General features: G+C 39.9%; 2 pseudogenes; both read right to left on the reverse strand.

The window, feature by feature from the left end:
• Window positions 1-500: 500 nt before the first annotated feature.
• LOC139463646 (fibroleukin-like) lies at window positions 501-1,683 on the reverse strand (annotated as a pseudogene).
• A 475-nt stretch (window positions 1,684-2,158) lies between these two features.
• On the reverse strand, window positions 2,159-3,423 carry LOC139463718 (uncharacterized; annotated as a pseudogene).
• Window positions 3,424-19,206: the final 15,783 nt, after the last annotated feature.

Raw genomic sequence — 19,206 nt, forward strand, 5'->3', positions numbered from 1 at the left:
GATTCACTTCTGGGATATTGTACATCATTCAAGTAGCTTCGCAAGTTCACGTTTTCTGGAAGGCTGACTGTATCTGCGATCTGACTTGAGACTTATCCGCTTACCCAGTGTGAACGAAACACCAAGTTTCAGGTTTCAGCATGGTGAAAAGTCAGCAAGGCAAAAATAAAAAAAATTACTGTTACTTTTAATCTAATCTGATCTAATTGGTTTTCATATGCTGTTTAAGTAATCTAGCTTGAGACAGAAACAAGGCAATTATCACACTTAACTAAACTATTTAAAAAATAGCATTAAAATCAACTCGGCCCCATAAAGTTATACGAATTTCCACTGGTGGGTGTGTATATTATGGAATCTGAACGAAAATGAAAACTTTCGGTGTATTCATGTAAGATATAAATGCATGGTGTGAAACGTGCTAATTTGTAATTGTCAAAACCACACGTTCGGCAAATTGACAATCCCTACCCACTGTGCATATTGTGCGCTTAAGACAATTACAGATGATACATTTCCATCAATAAATGCATATACATGGCAGACAGAAAGACAAAGCAAGGCAACAACAGGTTATCTCCTGTTACAGGTATCCAGAACATCTCCCCGAGAACTCCAGCTCTCTTACCATCTGGAGTCTCTGACCAAACACCATTAGGATTACAGGGAGTGCAGTTCTTGAACCAGAACCAGACTGGTGTTCTTTGGCGCAATTCAGAGGGCTGTCATCATTATCGTGGTCGAAGGTAGAGAAGGGCTGTCCCTTCAATTCACCCAAGCAATCACCACCATTTTTTGCAGGAATGCTGCTTCCCCATGTGTCTCTATAGCTCATTGTGTACATACCTTCTTGTGATAGGTTGAAAAAAGTGTATATCTGCTGTCGTTTAGAGGTCATTTCCGTATTTTTAAATGTGAGCATATGACTGCGTCCATTTGTAATGTAAGCAATTTTGTCATTTCCAAGCCAGAAGTTCTTTGTAAGGTCCCTCAAAGCCATCTTTGTAATCTTGCCATGACCGATTGAAATCAGTTGACCCATCTACACGCCTTTGAATATATGTACTGCCACCAGATGGCATCTTGCACCAGACTTTGAATGGGGAAGGCGCCATATTTGGTTGAATTAAGTATGTTCCTGACCCCTTGATATAATGGCTTGTGCTATATCCGTCCGAACAATCTGAAACAATGTAATGTATGTCTCATAAAATGCATCTTATAATAAAAAGAAATGGAAAAATTACATCAGATGTAGAGGCAGGCGTGAAACGTGGTTCCTCATAAACATACAGCTCGGTTATAACAGACTTTAGAAATGAGCAGCAAGATAAAAACTCACTTTAATAATTAATTTGTGTCCTTTTTCAGTTTTTCAAGAAACGGATTAGTGAAAACAAAACCATCCATGACTGCTTGTGTGTACCTGTAATATTTTTGTGTGAATTCAAGATAGTCTAAACTAGAATGGACAGTTCAATTATGATTTAACGTCGTACCTTGCATGATTCGTTCACAGAACTGGCCGATATAGCCACCATAACATTGACAGGTCCGCTTGTCCTGGTCATATTCGCCCCCATTGATGCAGCGGTTCTGGACCTGAAAGTTGTTTAGAGTGATTTGTAAGTGTGAATCTTTATTCTTCAAATCAGGGTTCCACATGAAGCAACATTCCTGCATATATGACGCAGTGTAAGTTTGTAAATGCGTCGAAGAATACAAATTGCATCAATGAAAACGAAATCTGCACACAAAGAAAAAAGTTAAGCATTCCTGAACCATGACAAATGGCAAATTATTTTTGGTGATACCAATAACATTGGATAGTAGAAACATTTGACAGCACACAGAGAAGATATTGGTGAGTTATGATTGACATATACTGACAAAAACACCATGGTAACACAGGTAGTTGAACTCATCACCCATCCCATTATTAGGATAAGTTTTTTTCCATACTGAAAGGCCTCAGGCCCATAGTACAATTCTGTTTTCGGGAGTGGTTACAGATCCGTTCAACAGGTCATATTCTAATTAACATAGCATGATAAATGAACATTGATAGATTTTTTAGAGTATCTTTATCAGTTGTTGACATGATCGTTGTAAATCTTTGTAGAGTGGGATGTACATAACCAGGCAGATCAATATATTTTCATCTAAGGTGGTCGTATTTTGGACAAACTAACAGAAAATGAAACTCATCTTCAATCACATTTAAATCACGTTGCTCACATATTCTCAATTCTCTGTCTATGTTTCTATGCCTGCCTACTTCGATCCTAAGTCTATGAGAGATGCATCTAAATTGTGCTAAACTTATTCTAAACCTTTTAAAGTTGATGTCAAACAAATAGTATTCTGGGGAAATTGTTGTCTTGAAAAGCTTGTAATAATTGCATTTTTCTGAACTTAAAACATGCGATGCCCATTTTTGCAAGTATATATCCTTAAGTCTTTGGCGTAAAGATACTAAAAATGAATCTGGATTGTTTGGTACACATTGATTACGCCAAACATACCCATAGCCGCAATCATTTAATAACGACTTTACATCATATACCCAATTGCGGCTTCCATGTTTTTTCATACAATAACATCATATTGTAATATTTTCTAGGTAATTTATCAATAGGCATTTTAAGAATCTTGAACCAATACTTGAGAATTCTAATATATTGAAATATGTAAAGTGGTACACGTCCACATTCACCATATACCATAACACTCGACGTAGAGTTTTTTACGCCTAGGAATCGTTTACAAGCATATAGATGGACCAGTTCAATAGTTCTGTATTCAGTATGCCCCCAGACCTCTGCTCCATATAAAAGAATTGGAGTAATTTTTGTATAAAATATTTTAAAAAAGGTTTGATATGAGAGATCAGTGAAGGTTTTCAAACTATGTAAGATTCTCATTAGTTTCTTTTTTGCCTGCATTGCTGCATTACTGGTGTGGTAATTCCACGTTAATCTGCCTGTGAAGGTTACTCCCAGATATTTATAAGAAGTGACAATTTTTAACGGTTGTGAGTTGAAGAACCATGTTTCCCTACTTGATAGTTTATTTTCCTTTTTGAAAACTAACACTTTCGTTTTCTCAGTGTTCACTTGGAGTTTACAATTAGAACGGTACAGCTCCAGTTGATCTATCAAATTCTGTAAACCTTTTATCGTACTAGAGAACAGGACTATATCATCAGCAAAAAACAAAAGAAATATCTTAACAATATCTGGATGCAGCTGTATACCATCCGTACAATTTTCCTTAATTTGTGCAGCTAGTTCATTGATGAAAAAACAGAACAGGAGTGGGCTAAGAATACAGCCTTGGCATACACCAATGTTACATGTGAAGACATCAGAGTATATTCCCCGATTTTTAACACATGACTTTACATTTTGATAAAAATTGCATAATAGTTTACCCATTTTATTACTCACCCCATTTGAAAGAAACAATGACCGCATTATATTTCTGTTTACAGAATCAAACGCTTTTTTGAAATCAACAAAAATTGCATAAAATGTTCCACCTTTTCTCTGCATGTATTTGTGAATAATCGCATCGAAAATATTATCCGTGGTTGAATACCCTTGTCAAAAACCTACTTGTTCTTCCGAAATTTTATCTAATGAATCTGACCAAAAGTGAGCCTTTTATTAATAATAGAAATAAATATTTTGCTAAAAACACTCAGAAGGGTAATTCCTCGATAAGTTTTGGTATCGGTATGTGATCGTGATTTATGTAGTGGAACAATCACACCGATAGCCACTCTTTGGGGAAATAAGACGTTTCTAAAATCATATTTAACAGTAATTCAAGGTATGGGAGTAGAATATTAACAGAACCATCTATGCCGGAACTCTTGCTGTTTTTCAAATCGTAGATAGCTTTTTGAATTTCCTCTCTTGTGATTGGCAAATCAAGAATTATAGCAGTTATGTCATTATCACATGTTTCCTGATCTGATAATTCAAAGTAGGTATCATCCCCAACACCATTACCACTAAACATATTTTTGAAATAATCATACCATTTATCAATTTCAATATTATTTTTTAACTCATAATGTGGATTTAGCTTGTGGAGGGTTGTCCAAAATTCTTTCGACGACTTAATGTTATCTTCCAAATATTCTTTTTTCTTTTCAAGAAATATAATCTTCTTTTCCCTGCACGTGGTTTTGTAAAGATTTCTAATTCTTGTATATTCCCTTAATGACTGTAAATCTTTATCTCTTCTGAATTTGTTGAGGCATGTACATCTCTCTTGTTTAAGTAACTGACATTCCCAATCAAACCATGTTTGTGTTTGCTTGTCCACGTGAACCACTTTCTTCATTTCGTTCCCAGCATAGGAGAGTGCTTCTCTAATAAACTCAATACTTTCATCAATATTTGTGAATACGGTATCTACTGCTTTTTCAACCAGTGATACAAACTTGTCCGAAGCTAAGTTACAAAGAAATATTTCTTCTTTACCAATTCTCCACGTAAATCTAAATGTACTTGCATAATTAATATCATCATGACCCTCGATGACTGAGTGAAGCCTACACGTGGGTAAAGCCATTGTTAATGGAATATGATGCGACTCGTACCGTGTGTCTATGTCGAATGTTTTACAGAGTTCAAACATATGTACGATGGAGATAATATAGTCATTTACGCTTGCCCCTGTACTACTGATGAATGTATAGTCCCCAATACCAGCGTCACTGACACAACGTCACAAACTTATTCAAAATAGTGTCAGCAGAGTATCTCTGCAAATCAAAATGGCCTATCAAGAAATCCCAAGACGAGTTATCACGCCCTTCAAGATAATCCAAAATGTCAAGAGTTAAAATCTCCCCCCAAAATACATGAAACGTCATCGATCTGATTTAAAATATCCAGGAGCTCGTCTTGAAACATCAGTACACCATTTCTAGAAGTAGCATATTTATCAAAATAGGTTGAGCCTTCTGGGTGTATATATACACAACAGTATAACACATCTGTTACAGTACCAAACAGTAATTTATCTAATAGAATGTAAATACCACTTTCTTTCACCCAATTCCGCTTAATATATTTTTTCAGCTGTTTTCTAACCATAACTATGATACCGCCAGAGAGTCTCCCTGCTTTTGGTAACTTATCACCTGGTCTATTATAATATAAATAATCAGCAAACTTGTTCTGGAAGTCTAACTTCTGAATCCACGTCTCTGTGAGGCCTACAATGTCAAATGAATGTAAATATGAAACAAAGTCACAGTCATCTAATTTAGATTTCAATCCAGATATATTCCAATATAAGAGTTTTATTGTAGGAGAGTCATCACTTTTTAAATCCTCTGAGTCTTGGTATGGGCCCCGGCCACACCCCTAGGTAGTGCGGTCCTGCTGGCTGCCCCTAGAGCTGGTAGCCTGACTGCGGGTAGTGGGGCGCGAACTCCCCTCGTTCCTGGGTGAATTGTTGATTCTGTCAGAGACCCCACATCTTCTCCCATCCGTGACATTGATTGAAGCATCCGTAACCTGTTTTGGTGCTGACACAATTTTACCACCTTTATAAAAATGATGTTTAGATTGGTCTTCATCTTTACATTTCTTTAATTCTTGTCTCTGTTTTAAAGTTAAGTCATTGGAAATTCCATATCCCTTTGACCGAAGGGAATCTCTCAAACTTAAAGACTTACTCTTATCCTCCCAGTGCATAAGTTTAGCAATCACAGGGCGTGGTCTATCAGTGTTACGTTGTCCTATTCAATGTATCTTGGAACAAGCAGATCTATGTTATTGGCTTCCCTGGCATTGTTCAACACTTTCAAAGTTTCGTTTTTACAGATTGCATAGGATTCGCTCGGTCCCTCTGGAACACCATACAAAATGATATTTTTTCTTCGACCCCTTCTCTCTACATTCTCTAGACGTGTATCAACATTGTCAAAGTCATAATATACATCGTCTAGTTTTTGACAGACCGCATCCACATCAAGCCGAATGATATCTTGTTCTCCCTTGTTCGTACTCACTGGATTTCGTAAATCTGTGATGTCAGACCGTAATGTTTGTAGTTCTTCTTTCACTGAACCAATTTCCTTTAATAGTCTGTCTTCGGATGCCTTGATTTGTTGAATAATTGCCGATTTCATATCATCCAGATCCTTACTAAATGGGCCAGGGTTCGATTCAACATCACCTGACAGGTGTATTAGCAATGGTACACAAGGACAAAACAGTCGCACCCCACCTCGGTCCGGAATTCAATATGTAAACAAAAACAATGTTTTACAATCAGTGGGACAAAAGTTCGCATCCATGATACTGAGTGGTGGATTTGTCAATAAATCACATGAATACTTCATCTTATCTTACCTGAGGTATATATTGAGAGAAGAAGTACTGTGCACAAGAGTAGTCGATAGGCCATGTCAGTCCCGTCAGTCAGTCTGATTTTCTCTATCTGCTTGTGTCCTCGGGGCGGTACAAAACATCCGATCCTGGCTCTCCAGACATCTATAGAGACTCCCATTTTGTCCAAAAGTGCTTAATTAGATTGGCCTAGGCTCTGATGTCAATATTTTTCATTTTTTTACGAGAGACAAAGCGGAATGCAACCACTCCCCAAGGGAGCTAACTGTTACATTATTACATTACACAGGTACTGTTTTTGACCTTTGACACTACCTCAAAAGAGTATGGAGCTAACGAGTTACGTTTGATGTTTCATGTGAAAATGTTCCTTAAAGTCTCTACTTGACATGACACGTGAAACAGATCAGTAGCGGGTATAACCCCACGTGTCTGGATGACGCATTCCGACCTACGTCTCATGCCTCCAGTCAGGCGTTGGATCTGTTGATGGGTCAACAACAACCACTCCTGATGCAATGCTGGCGTAAATCTTGTATAGGAGGATCTCGTGCCTGTATGCACCGCCCCAGAATATCACAAACATGTTCAAGGGGGTTCAAATCTGGGCTCATTTCTGGCCAGGGTTGAGTCGTTATTGCATTGGCCTCATGTAATCAACGACTGCATTCGAACGATGACTCATTGCCGTCCATGTACTGAGGTCGAGTAGCAAGAGGGTGGTTGTCAAAATAAGGAATGACGACTGACCTCAAAACGTCCCGGGTGTACAGAGCCCCAGTTAAGTTGCCCCTTATCCAAACGACCAAATCCAACCTGCAATCATGAGAGATGCAGCCCCAGAGGCAAGAGTCTTTAAAAGTCCAGTTTCCACCCTTGCCGAACTAGGTATTATGGAGTTACATTTTGGCTTGTCTAACGAGACAATGCAAAGTCCAATCAAATTCACGTAACGAAATCGAAATCTGGTTCGTTAACAGGCATGCTGATTTCGGTCGATTGACAGATTTGCAAAGCATGTGCACGGCCAACTCGTTGTCAACAGATATTTTCCAAATATCTCCATGATTTTAATCAAGGTGTTCACGTGATTTGATGCACTTGTAAGACCCGTTTTGTCACAATATAGATCTTGAATATCGATAAGATTGTCTGGACTGGGCGCCGCCATTTTGGTTGAATCAAATGTAAGTGATACGAGTAGTGGAAGTGGTCCCTAGGAGAGGTTTAGAATAGCCACTGGTGGCGCTACGATCGCGCCCAAGAATACCAGGCTAGTTCGGCAAGGGTGGACTTTTAAAGTCAGTTAACTCTCTTGCCTCGGTAAGATGCCAAACTCGTTCTTCCATCAGTGACGTGGAGCAGAAAACGACTTTCGTCTGATCATTGGATCCGTCGTCAAGTTCTCAGATAACAGCTCTGTTGCGCAATACACCATGCTAAACGAGCAGCTTTGTAGTGATCTCTCAACAAGGGACGCTTTATCACTCTTCAAGCCCTCAGTCCTGCTGCTTTCACCCGGTTCCTGACGGCTCTGGTGCCGAAACGACGATTTGGCAACCATAGATGTTTCAGACGAGTACTTGTTGAAAAAGGTTCTTGGCATATCAGACGAAGAAGTGTCGTCACAGGGGGTCTCCCGGATCGGGGACGGTCCTATACATCACCAGTTTGAGCATGTTTCTCTTTCTCGACTAAACGGCTTACGATAGGGTGATGATAACCCAATTTTCGACCAATGGCATTACAAGACATTCCTGAGTTATGCATGCCGATTATTTGCCATGTTGTGGCGTTTGATAATCGCCTTCGTGCTATGGTCACACAGTGTCACGGAATAACTGTTTCAGCTTAGCGGTACCTACGTATAGTTACTCCAGATTCCGTCCTGATATACAGGGTGAGGTGAGATGAAATTGGGTTTAACGTCGCGTCCAAGATTATTGCACTTTTATAGCGACTTGCATGCACGTGTCTGTGTTTGTGTGGCTGCTTGTACTAGTCCGGACTGAGATACCATGCCGCAGTTTAACATAAATTCCACTCAGACACAGTATACTGACTCCGAGCCGACCAGTCCTTGTTTTAGCCCCTTAATGCCGAGCGCCAGACAGGGTACTAACAAGTACCATCTTTTAACGTATTTTGGTATGACGCGGTCGGGGATCGTACCCCGGACCTTCCGCTCTCCGGGCGGACGCTCTACCACTAGACCACGGAGGCGGTAGAGTAGCTAAGAGAATTATAGGGTTTTTTGCAAGGACATATTATACGATCTCAACAAAATAAGTTTTCGACTCCAATATATCAATTCATAAGGATGGATGCTAACGTAAACTCTAAGATTCACCCTTGCTTATGTAATCTAGAATGTCTATTAAGCTCCTGTGGCCTGACCCAAGTATATGATATGCCATGTAATTTCAACACCAAGTGGCTAGTCTCGTCTAAGGAAAGAATAATGGGAGGGCGTGGTTTGATTAACGTGGAGGTTCTTCTTGATAGGATGGTATTGTGCACTTTTGCACACATTTATTTGTCTTATGATTCTCTTGTGGAGCATGTCAAGAGTCTTGTGAAGGGTGTTTTTTTACTCTGAATCTTAATGCACATATCTAAATAGGAAAATGATGAAGCGGTCTCACTGGACTCCTTTATTTCTAGTTCAGGGGGGTGAATCAGTGGAAGGGAATTGGTTATTATGTTATAAGTTATAATGTTAATCCATATGTTACGCCTCCACAGTATCATAGGCTCCTTTTAATATAAATGTATGTACTGTTCACCACTGTCAGTAGTTTGTAGTAAAATCAGAACATCAACAAGAAATAGCGACTTATTTGATTGCTTTTAGCACTTCTCGAGTGGCATCCATACAAAGTTTGCAAGTGACTGTTCCTCCAAAAATACAGATGTCCCATAACAGACATAACAATATTTGAAGGTTTTCAATAGCTTTGGAATTTCCAGTGGTTCAAAACCCGTCCTTAATACACTTCTTCCTTTGTCGGAGGACCAGTAACAGTATTCCAGTTATATCACGGTGTGTCAGCTTAATGTTGGAGGAAAGCCCAAAGTGATCTTAGACGTTTACCACTTCGGTGAAACCCACGAGCACGGGTATGGTGCTGACAAACCTAGAAACATAATTCAAACCCATAATCATTGGTTTCTGGCGTGCCAAAGGGACGCAAGGCCGCACAACGAATCGCGGCGCCTTAGACGACTAGGCCACCCGTCCCCCCTTCATTGATTTGATAAGTTTCGCCGTCAATCAAACAGTCTGTTTTGTACAAACACGTTGGGTTTGTTCCACATATTGTTCATAGCACTACTACTTATGCAATTCTGTATGCATTTGGAGATACGGTCAAAATGTATGTATGTCCGGCGTAATTTCCGAGAAAATACTCAAAGACCTTGCATATATAACAATCGTCAAGCGTGACCACTGTCCGGTACAAGGGACACAAAACTTTCGCATTTAAAAATTCACTGTCCGAAACCGGAAACCGGATTTCCGGATAAAAGAAGCATTTATGTAGTACATATTTCGTGGATATTTCGTGAATATAATCTGGTTAGTGAGTTTTCCGGGTATCTGGGATCTGGATCAGCAGAGTTCCAATGTATATCAAACTACGAAAGTATTTTGGACAGGCGTGTTTTGACAGGGGCAAGTCATTAGAATTTTAGAGAAGCTCCATGATGTTTACATGTGACATATTTGGCCAAGTATCTTTCTGAAAATCGCCAGTGGCCAGAGGGATGGTGTAAATCCTGCCGGGGTACCATGTAGGTAGCAGAAGTAACGTAAGTCCCCATGGTCCCTAGTATGGTGGCCTAACTTTGGTTGCTGGCGATCTACAGCCCGTTTTTATATTGTATCGTCTGTTATAATCTGATTATTTTATTGTTCTAAAACTAGTTTTACAATTATAATCTGTGATAAAATTGCTAGTTGTTGCACTGTCCTTTGACGACAGTTCTTAATATATTATATAAATACATAACTTGCTCAAGTCACGATATGGCTGAAATAATGCTGATGTGACTTTAAATATTAACTCTCTCACTCACTGTTTGGTCAAGTGCACCGGACGTAACAGTAACAAGACAAAGCTTTCACAAAGTAATAATCATCACTGATATCATATTCGGTTATAGGAAGAAGACGTTTTCAGAGTGTCGTATCCACTGTAGCTATGCTCCGTTTATTTGAGCAGTCCTACTTTTGTAACGGCTCATGTACACAGTTTATTTCTGGGTAATATACGCCTGGGAGAAACACGTGTGTTGTGTTGTATGTGGAGTGTTGAAGTGACGCCACTGTCAAAAATACAAATGTTTCAGAATATCTGAACTTGTGACGTAATATAATCATGCCCACAATCCAGGAAATGCTTATGTATTGTCGCCGGCGACAATACATGCCAATGTTCACGTCACATATTGTCGCCGGTTCACTATGTCGCCAGGCATAATGATGTAGGTTCACTGCAAATATTGTCGGCATTAATTAGAGCAACCAAAAATAAACCAACGATGTTGATGATGATGGTTTTGTTTGTTTCTTGTTTAACACCGAACTTCGCAATATTCTAGTGGTCTGTAAGTAATCAAGTCTGGACCAGACAATCCAGTCATTGATCGCGGGTTGGGATTTGGGGTGTTGAATTCTATTAAAACACCATGTCTCTACACACACTATCTGGTTCATCAAAAAATAACAAACGTAGACACGTTGACTGCATTTCGTCTGACGATGAAGCTGGGGCTCCAAATACTGTTTCTTAGTCTCGGTTAATAGTCATTGGATCTTCTGATGGCAATTCATTAAAAAAACCATTTGCTATCTCCAACGGCATTGTGGGAGCCTGTGGAGTAGTAAAAAATGTTACAAGTATCATAGCGACTGATTTGGGACAACCATTGTTTGAACAACAGTTGATTCCAAAGGCTAATTACCCCGTAGCCATAACTTAATTGCCATTATTTATAAGACGCTAATGCCCGTTGTTAATCCTCACCAGCATTTCATTGTATATTGACTGTCAGCCAACTGGGCTACCATGTCACTTCCCGTTAATTACTGTTATTTATAGTATGACATTTATTATAGATATTGTACATCAGTCCTGGCTGAATCTGCAAAGAAACTGCAATCTGTTAACCTGCTGCGATTTCAGCAGTTTGTTAACATCAAGGTTGTTGTCTCTGTGCACAGGACACTGAACTCTTGTCAGGGTATCGTAAGGGATTATGCTCGTTGTCTCGCTGACATGAGCGAAGAAGAGATTGTGGCTGAACTAAAAGTCCAAGGTGTTACTGCTACTGCTGTAAAGCGTTTCACCAAAAAACAAATAGACAGAATTCACAAAACAAAGACTTACTTGTTCACCTTTGATCTGCAAAATCTTCCAAAGTCTTTCAAAGCTGGCTACTTCAACATCGGAGTAGAGGAATATGTGCCAAATCCACACTGATGCTTCAAGTGTAAAACATTTGGCCGTGGAGCTAAGTTCTGCACTTGCAATACTGCATCCGTTGTGGTGGAGCTCATGAGTTCCTACCGTTTCAACGTGTTGCCAGACAACCTTATCTATGGTGATAAGCAGATCACCCTGGATGATATCCCTCAAACACGTCAAGCAGAGATGCATTCTCAATGTCTGCTTCACAGACCGAGATTACACATTCTAATAAACAAGAACCAAAAGAAGAAAATGATAAAGTCCAGGGCGATGCCCACTTGACTTAAAAAGAAACACACAAAAAACAAATTTAAAAAAGGGCCAGGGCCCTCCAACATTTGGAGGAGCCTTCTTCTTTGACATCCCCCGTGGAGGTTCACAATCCGTTTGGGCCTCCTCAGATGGAGGTAGCACCTTCACCGTTCTTAATACAAGATATTCAGCCGTAAGCTTTTCGTATGCAGGAAACATATCTAAAAAAGCCAGTTGGATATGAGACAGTATAATTCATATAATTTCTTTTCGCCTCCAGAAGCTAAGGCAACTGGAGGCTCATTAGTTTTGGTGAGGCACGGTGTCTATTAACTATTAACTGATTAATCAGATATTGCCAATAAACTTGGAGATACCCTTGCTAAAGATTCTTCTTCCTCCAACTATATCCCTTAGTTCCAAAACATACCAAAAAACAGCAAGAAAAGAAAACTATAATTTTAAATCCGACAATGGGGAAGATTATAATGACATTCGTGACCAACTCATGTTATCCAGTGACCAGCCGAATAGTGGGTTAGGGAAACGGCCGAGTTATGACGAATGATTATAATGAAATATTTTTAATTACATGAGCTTCATGAACACTTGAACAAGCCCATGATACTGCTACAGGAGCTGATAATATATACTGTTCCGGAAAAAAGAAACGTCACCCAAAGTAACATTGCATGAAAAGTAGTCATTAAATATCTGGGTAATTTTTGTCAAAATTTCTAAAATTTAACATTACCTTGTCCGGAAAAAAGAAATTTGATGATAAAAAACCAAAGTAGATGACAATAAAACCGATCGCCAAAACGCATCACGGCAACGGCCATGGTAACCCGATGCAGGTGAGTTCTGTGCAAATTGGAATGCACATGCTATCCCCCCTTACTTGCCCTAAAAAATCCACCCCGATCGGATAACATTCATTCGTTATTGAATTGCTACCACATGCCAAGATTGACAAGAAATCAGCGACACCAAACCCTTGGACGATTGGAAGCTGGACAAACTGCACGGCAAGTAGCCAATGCATTTGAAGTCCACGAAGGACCATATACAGGCTCCAGCAACGGTATATGCGCCAGCATATTTTAGATCGCTTTGTTACTGCTGCAGGAACTGCTCAACAGACCATGGGCACACACCAGCGACACATTAGTGCGGACACCGTGTGTCGACGATTGACGAGCAGATACCTCCACTGCCACAGGCCACAGTGAGGACCCATTCTGACACCACGTCATCGCTGGGACCGTCTTCAGTGGGCAACACAGCACCAGCATTGGCGCCACCAGCAGTGGAGAAGAGTCCTCTTCTCAGACAAGATCCGTTACTGTATCTCAACAGCAGATGGCAAAGAGCAAGTCTGGCGACGCCATGGGAAACGTTATTTGGATGCTTGTGTTGTTGAGAGAGACTCGTGGGGTGGTCCGAGCATCATGGTGTGGGGTGAAATTGGTCTTGCACAGAGTTCGGCCCTTTGGTCTTCCATAACATCGATCCAGGGAGAGGCAATGGTGTCACAGCAGCTCGGTACATTGATCAAGTCTTGAGACCACACGCCATACCTCATTTGGCGCCGCAACCACGAGTTTCAGCATGATAACGCCCGTTCCCACACAGCGAGAGCAACAAGAGACTTCCACCAGCAGAATAACATCAGAACCATGCAGTGGCCTGCCCTCAGTCCCAATTTAAATCCCATTGAGCACGAGATTCAAAGACGGCTGACTGACGTCCGACCAAGGCCGACAACTGCAGCTGAACTGCATCAGGCGTTCCTCAGAGTGTGGGCTTAAGTGCCTATGGCCTTCATCAACCGCCTCATCCATTCCATGTATCGACGTTGCACGCCAGTCATTAATGCACATGGCGGACACACGAGATACTGACTTGTGATGTCATTTTCTCAGAGGCTAGTGTTGTGTTTCACTTTATGAACATTTGACACTTTAATTTCAACCTTGATGACCAGTTTTACCAAGTTTCATCTTTTTAATATGTCTCAAAGTATGTTTACAGTGTTTGGAGAAGTAAGGTTTCTCATGTAGCTATGCATGGTGGCGTTTCTTTTGCGGTTTAGTATACATAATCAACTCCTAAAGCATTTACCAGAACCATGTTTAGAAACCCTTCTGCTACTTTTTGATGAAATATGGACATCAGATGTGGTTCCTCCTTCACGGCTTGATGCAATAGTTGTACCAATACCAAAGCCTGGTCTTGATCAAACACTCCCTTCTGGTTATCGGCCCATTTCATTGACTAGCTGCGTTTGCAAAACTATGGAACGCATGGTCAGCAAAAGAATGACGTGTTTCTTAGAATCAAATAAGTATATCAAAAAACATTTAGTGTGGTTTACATAAAAATAGAAGTACCGTTGACCATTTAGTTTGTTTGGAGTCATTTGTTAAAATTGCTACTATTAATAACCAGCATGCTGTGTCTATCCTTTTCGATTTAGAAAAAGTATACGACACAACATGGAAACATGGTATTTTAAAAGATTAACATGACTTTGGATTGCAAGGCCGTTTGTCTCAGTTTATATTTCAGTTTTTAACTGACGGACAATTTTAAGTCTACCCTGTCTGATCATTATAATCAGGATCATTGTGTCCAACAAGGCAGTATCTAGTTTGTCACATTGTTTAGCATAAAGATTAACAGTTTATCAAAGGTTTTAAAAGATTCAATTGATGGATCTCTATTCGTGGATGATTTTAATATTACTTGTCGTGGTAAAAAGATGCATACTATTGAAAGGCAACTGCAATTATGTTTAAATATGATTCATAAATGGTCCTCTGAAAATGGTTTAAAGTTTTCAAAAACCAAGACCAACTGCATTCATATTAACCGTATAAGGACCCTGATTTAGTTTTGAATGAAGCTCCTATTAAAGGTGTAAAAGAGGCCAAGTTCCTTGGTATCATTTTTTTATCACCACTTGACCTTTTAACCGCATATAAACTATTTAAAGACTACATACCTGACGGTACTCGATTTATTGAAAGTATACTCACACGCAAAAGAAACGCAAGTCGAGTATGCAGTATACATGTTATTTATTTTCAACAGTAAAGACAAGAAATACTAATAGGGCAAGATTGACAAAAAATTTACTGAAGACAGTTTAATAGATTAAAAGGCAGATGATTGTTTTTTCAAATGTAAAGGGCTTACACAGTTTCGGGTCAATACCCAAAATGTCATTCAATACCTGGTGTGACCACCATTAGCATTGATCACTGCCACACATCTCATGTACATTGAGTGGATCAGACGATTTGTGAAGGCCGTAGGGATCCTCCTGCACACATCCAGAGCAGCTGTGCGTAGTTCATCGGCAGTTGTAGGGCCTGGGCGCACATTGTGCAGACGCCTTTGAACCTCATCCCACAAGTGTTCGATGGGGTTCAGATCAGAGCTGAGGGCTGGTCACGGTAGAACACGGATGGCTTGTTGTTGCAGAAAGGCCATGGTAGCTCTGGCAACATGGGGACGAGCGTTGTCCTTTTGGAAAATGTGTTGTTTATGTGCAAAAAATGGAACAACGTGGGGTCTGATCACTTGGTCGATATACCGCTGAGCAGTGACGCCGTGTCCCCGACCTTGACCAACATTCAGAAAGCACATGGGTCCAAGTCTCGCATTAAGTCCAATTCCTGCCCATATCATGACGCTAGGTCCACCCCATGGATCCCTTTCCACAACGTTTCTGTCAGCGAAACGATCACCTCGACGCCGCCAAATTCTGACTTTTCCGTCTGCATGGGAGACACAAAAGCGACTTTCATCAGCGAAGATGACACTCCTCCACTCACGATGACGCCAATTGTGATGACCCTGTGCCCACTGAAGTCGTGCTTGTCGATGCCGTGGTTGGAGAACAGGACGACGTGCTGGTCGGCGACATCTGAGGTTGTTGGAACGGAGACTTCGGATCACAGTGTCCCGGCTAATGTGTCGATTATGTGTTCCTATGGTCTGTCGAGGACTTTCACTTGCAGTTAGGAATGGATGTCGCTGGTGTTGACGGATAATCTGCCGATCGTGTCGAGGTGTGGTGACCCTAGCTAGGACGACCGCTCCGAGGAAGGTCATCTGTGGTCTGTGTAGCATTGTATCGATGCAGGAGACGGTAAATTGTGGTTATGTTAACGTTGAAATGACGGGCAACATCTTGGACAGACTCTCCAGCTTCCAAACGTCCGATAAACTGGTTTCTCTGAATTTGAGTTAGGCGTGGCATTGTTGACCAAGGAGTGGTAGGTCCAAGAATCGGCCACAGTTTTATACCCACTACAGTTCGTGACATTTCGTGCATTTTCGATTTCGCGAGAAATGGGTGCATGATACCCACCTATTCATTAAAATCATGCGTTTGGCGATTCGTTTGTTATGTTGCGTTTTTACTCGGGGCTTCCAAAATGCAACCAAAAATATTGATAACACCATCAGGCTTCACTACATGCTAAAATTCGTATCAATTCATGGTTCTGTGTTTTCTTACCTATTTGCTTAAAACCACTTGCGTTTCTTTTGCGTGTGAGTATAGTTTCGAATTCCAAATGGTGAAGGGATCAGAAAACCCTTCTCCAACTGTACAGAGCACTCATCCGCTCTAAACTGGATTACGGCTCCATCGTCTATTGTGGGGCCTGTGTGAGTAATTTGGAAAAACCTCGATTCTTTTCACCACCAAGACCTGAGGATTCGCCTTGGGAGTCTTTCGAACATCCCCTACTGACAGTTTATATGTGGAGGCCGATGAGCCTTCATTGAAACACAGTCATCTCCAATTATCCTTAAAACAACTAACTATATTATATTCCAACCAATCTAACCCAGCATTTGACTGCGTATTTAACCCCCTTAACGAAAAGAAATCATCGCTTGTCCCACCTCTGGGAATAAGAATTAAACCATCTGTTGCTGCTGCGCCAAAATAAATCTTTACACAATAGCCCCAACCCAGCTTCATGCTTCTCCTCCCTGGGTGTTAGTAAAGTCAGGGGTAGACCGAACTTTAACTAAACTTCAAAAATCTGTAAAAAATCAACTTATTTGTCAACAAGACTATAATGAATTAAGAAACACATATGATACTTACAAATCTATATTTACCGATGGATCCAAGGATGGTGACGCAGTTTTTGCTAGTGCCACTATCATTGGATCCAGAACAATATCTTCAAGATGAAGATGACAGCTCCATTTTCACTGCAGAAGCGAATGTCATTTTAACAACTCTAAAATATGTCAATAACCAATCCAAATATCAATAATTCATAATTATTTTTTCAGATTCTCTTTCGTGCCTTCAGGCAATTACAAATATGTCATGTAAGCATCCACTTATACTCCAAATCGTTGAAGTTCATAATGATCATGCCACTGGTATATGCGACATCGTATTTTGTTTGTTACCATTGGTAACACAATGGCCGATGCTGCTGCATAAGCAGCACTCAACAGGTCTGTGACACCACTTCTGATCCCACTCAGTGATTAATCTTCAGCAACCCATGCTTGCCATAAAAGGCGACTATGCATGTCGTAAGAGGCGACTAACGGGATCAGGTGGCTCCCTTACTTGGTTGATACATGTCATCGTATCTCAATTGGTTGGTTGGTTTGTTGTTTTACAACGCTCTCAGCGAGCCTGACCAACAGATCCGGTTAGTCGTTTCTTACGACAAGCATAGTCGCCTTTGATGGCAAGCATGGGTTGCTGAAGAGCTCTTCTACCCCGCATCTTCACGGGTACCATCACAAGGGATAAAAAGGGATAATTCAAAGTGTCATCTATAAAGGATCTTTATAATCAATTACAAGCTTGTTTAATCATCGGTTTTTCAAAAGAAATAGAATTAACTGATAAATTTAAAAGTTATATATTTTATAAATTGGTAGTATATGATTATTAACTGAGTGCTTGTTTAATCATCGGTTTTTCAAAAGAAATAGAATTAACTGATAAATTTAAAAGTTATATATTTTATAAAATAAGATTGGTAGTATATGATTATTAACTGAGATTGTTAGTGGCTGTATCCTCGAAGGGGGTTGAAGTAGTGTCAAATTATTGTCCCCCTGTAAGCATACATAAATAAAAGTATTTTTATGTCTACTAGTGTTTTGATCGTAGACTATTTGTCTTTAATCTCCGGCTAAACCATGTCAATTATCACCAGTGACTAAAGGGACGGTGTAAATCCTGCTGTGGTCCATGCAGGTAGCAAAGGTTCTGTAAGTCCCCATGGTCCCGAGTATGGTGACCTCACTTTAATAGCACAATTGTATTTCTTGTCTTGTTATGAATAGTCATATTTTATGGTCATATACTAGTTTTAAACTTAAATCTGTGATAATCCAGTTGTCGACAGGATTTTATACAATTTACATATATATATTATTAAAGTCAATTTTTGTCTCGTCACGATATGGCTGAAATATTGCCGATGTGACTTTAAATGTTAGCTCACACACTCAGTATTAATGTAAGTGCCCAGCCTTGCAGAAACAGTAGGAATTTCGCAAATCATTTCAGATCGCATTTCAACCTTAAGCTGCCTCCTTGCGCTTCGCCATTGGCCTCCAACACTTTGCGTTGACAAAAACGGCCTGAACATTACTGAATTTTTGTTATGTTTATGAACAATTAAATCACAGTGACCAAGCAATGACACAACAAAATAAAGTTTACAAAACTTTAATGCAGCAACTATAACATGTTTGTTGCGGTAATATTTCACATGACCATAGTCTAAGCCATTAGCATCTTATAACTCACTAATATGAGTCTTACAAAATGACATTTATGTCCTTGACCAAAACAATCTTGGTGAGTGAGTTACAATTTAACGTCGCATCGGCATTATGTCAACCATATAGCGACTCTTGGTACGAGAAAAGCAACTTGTGGAAAGCAGGTTATATGGTATATCGGAGTCTTGTGTATCTGTAGAAACTAAACAAATATGTATTAAATTCAATGACAGTACAAACAATTATAATACATATGCCAAAATAAGCAAATTGCTTTGTCCAAGTAAGAATAATTTGAAGATTTTATTTTGATGATA

Source organism: Haliotis cracherodii, unplaced genomic scaffold (assembly GCF_022045235.1).
Source record: "Haliotis cracherodii isolate W230 unplaced genomic scaffold, xgHalCrac1.p SCAF_16, whole genome shotgun sequence".
Taxonomy (NCBI): Eukaryota; Metazoa; Mollusca; class Gastropoda; order Lepetellida; family Haliotidae; genus Haliotis; species Haliotis cracherodii.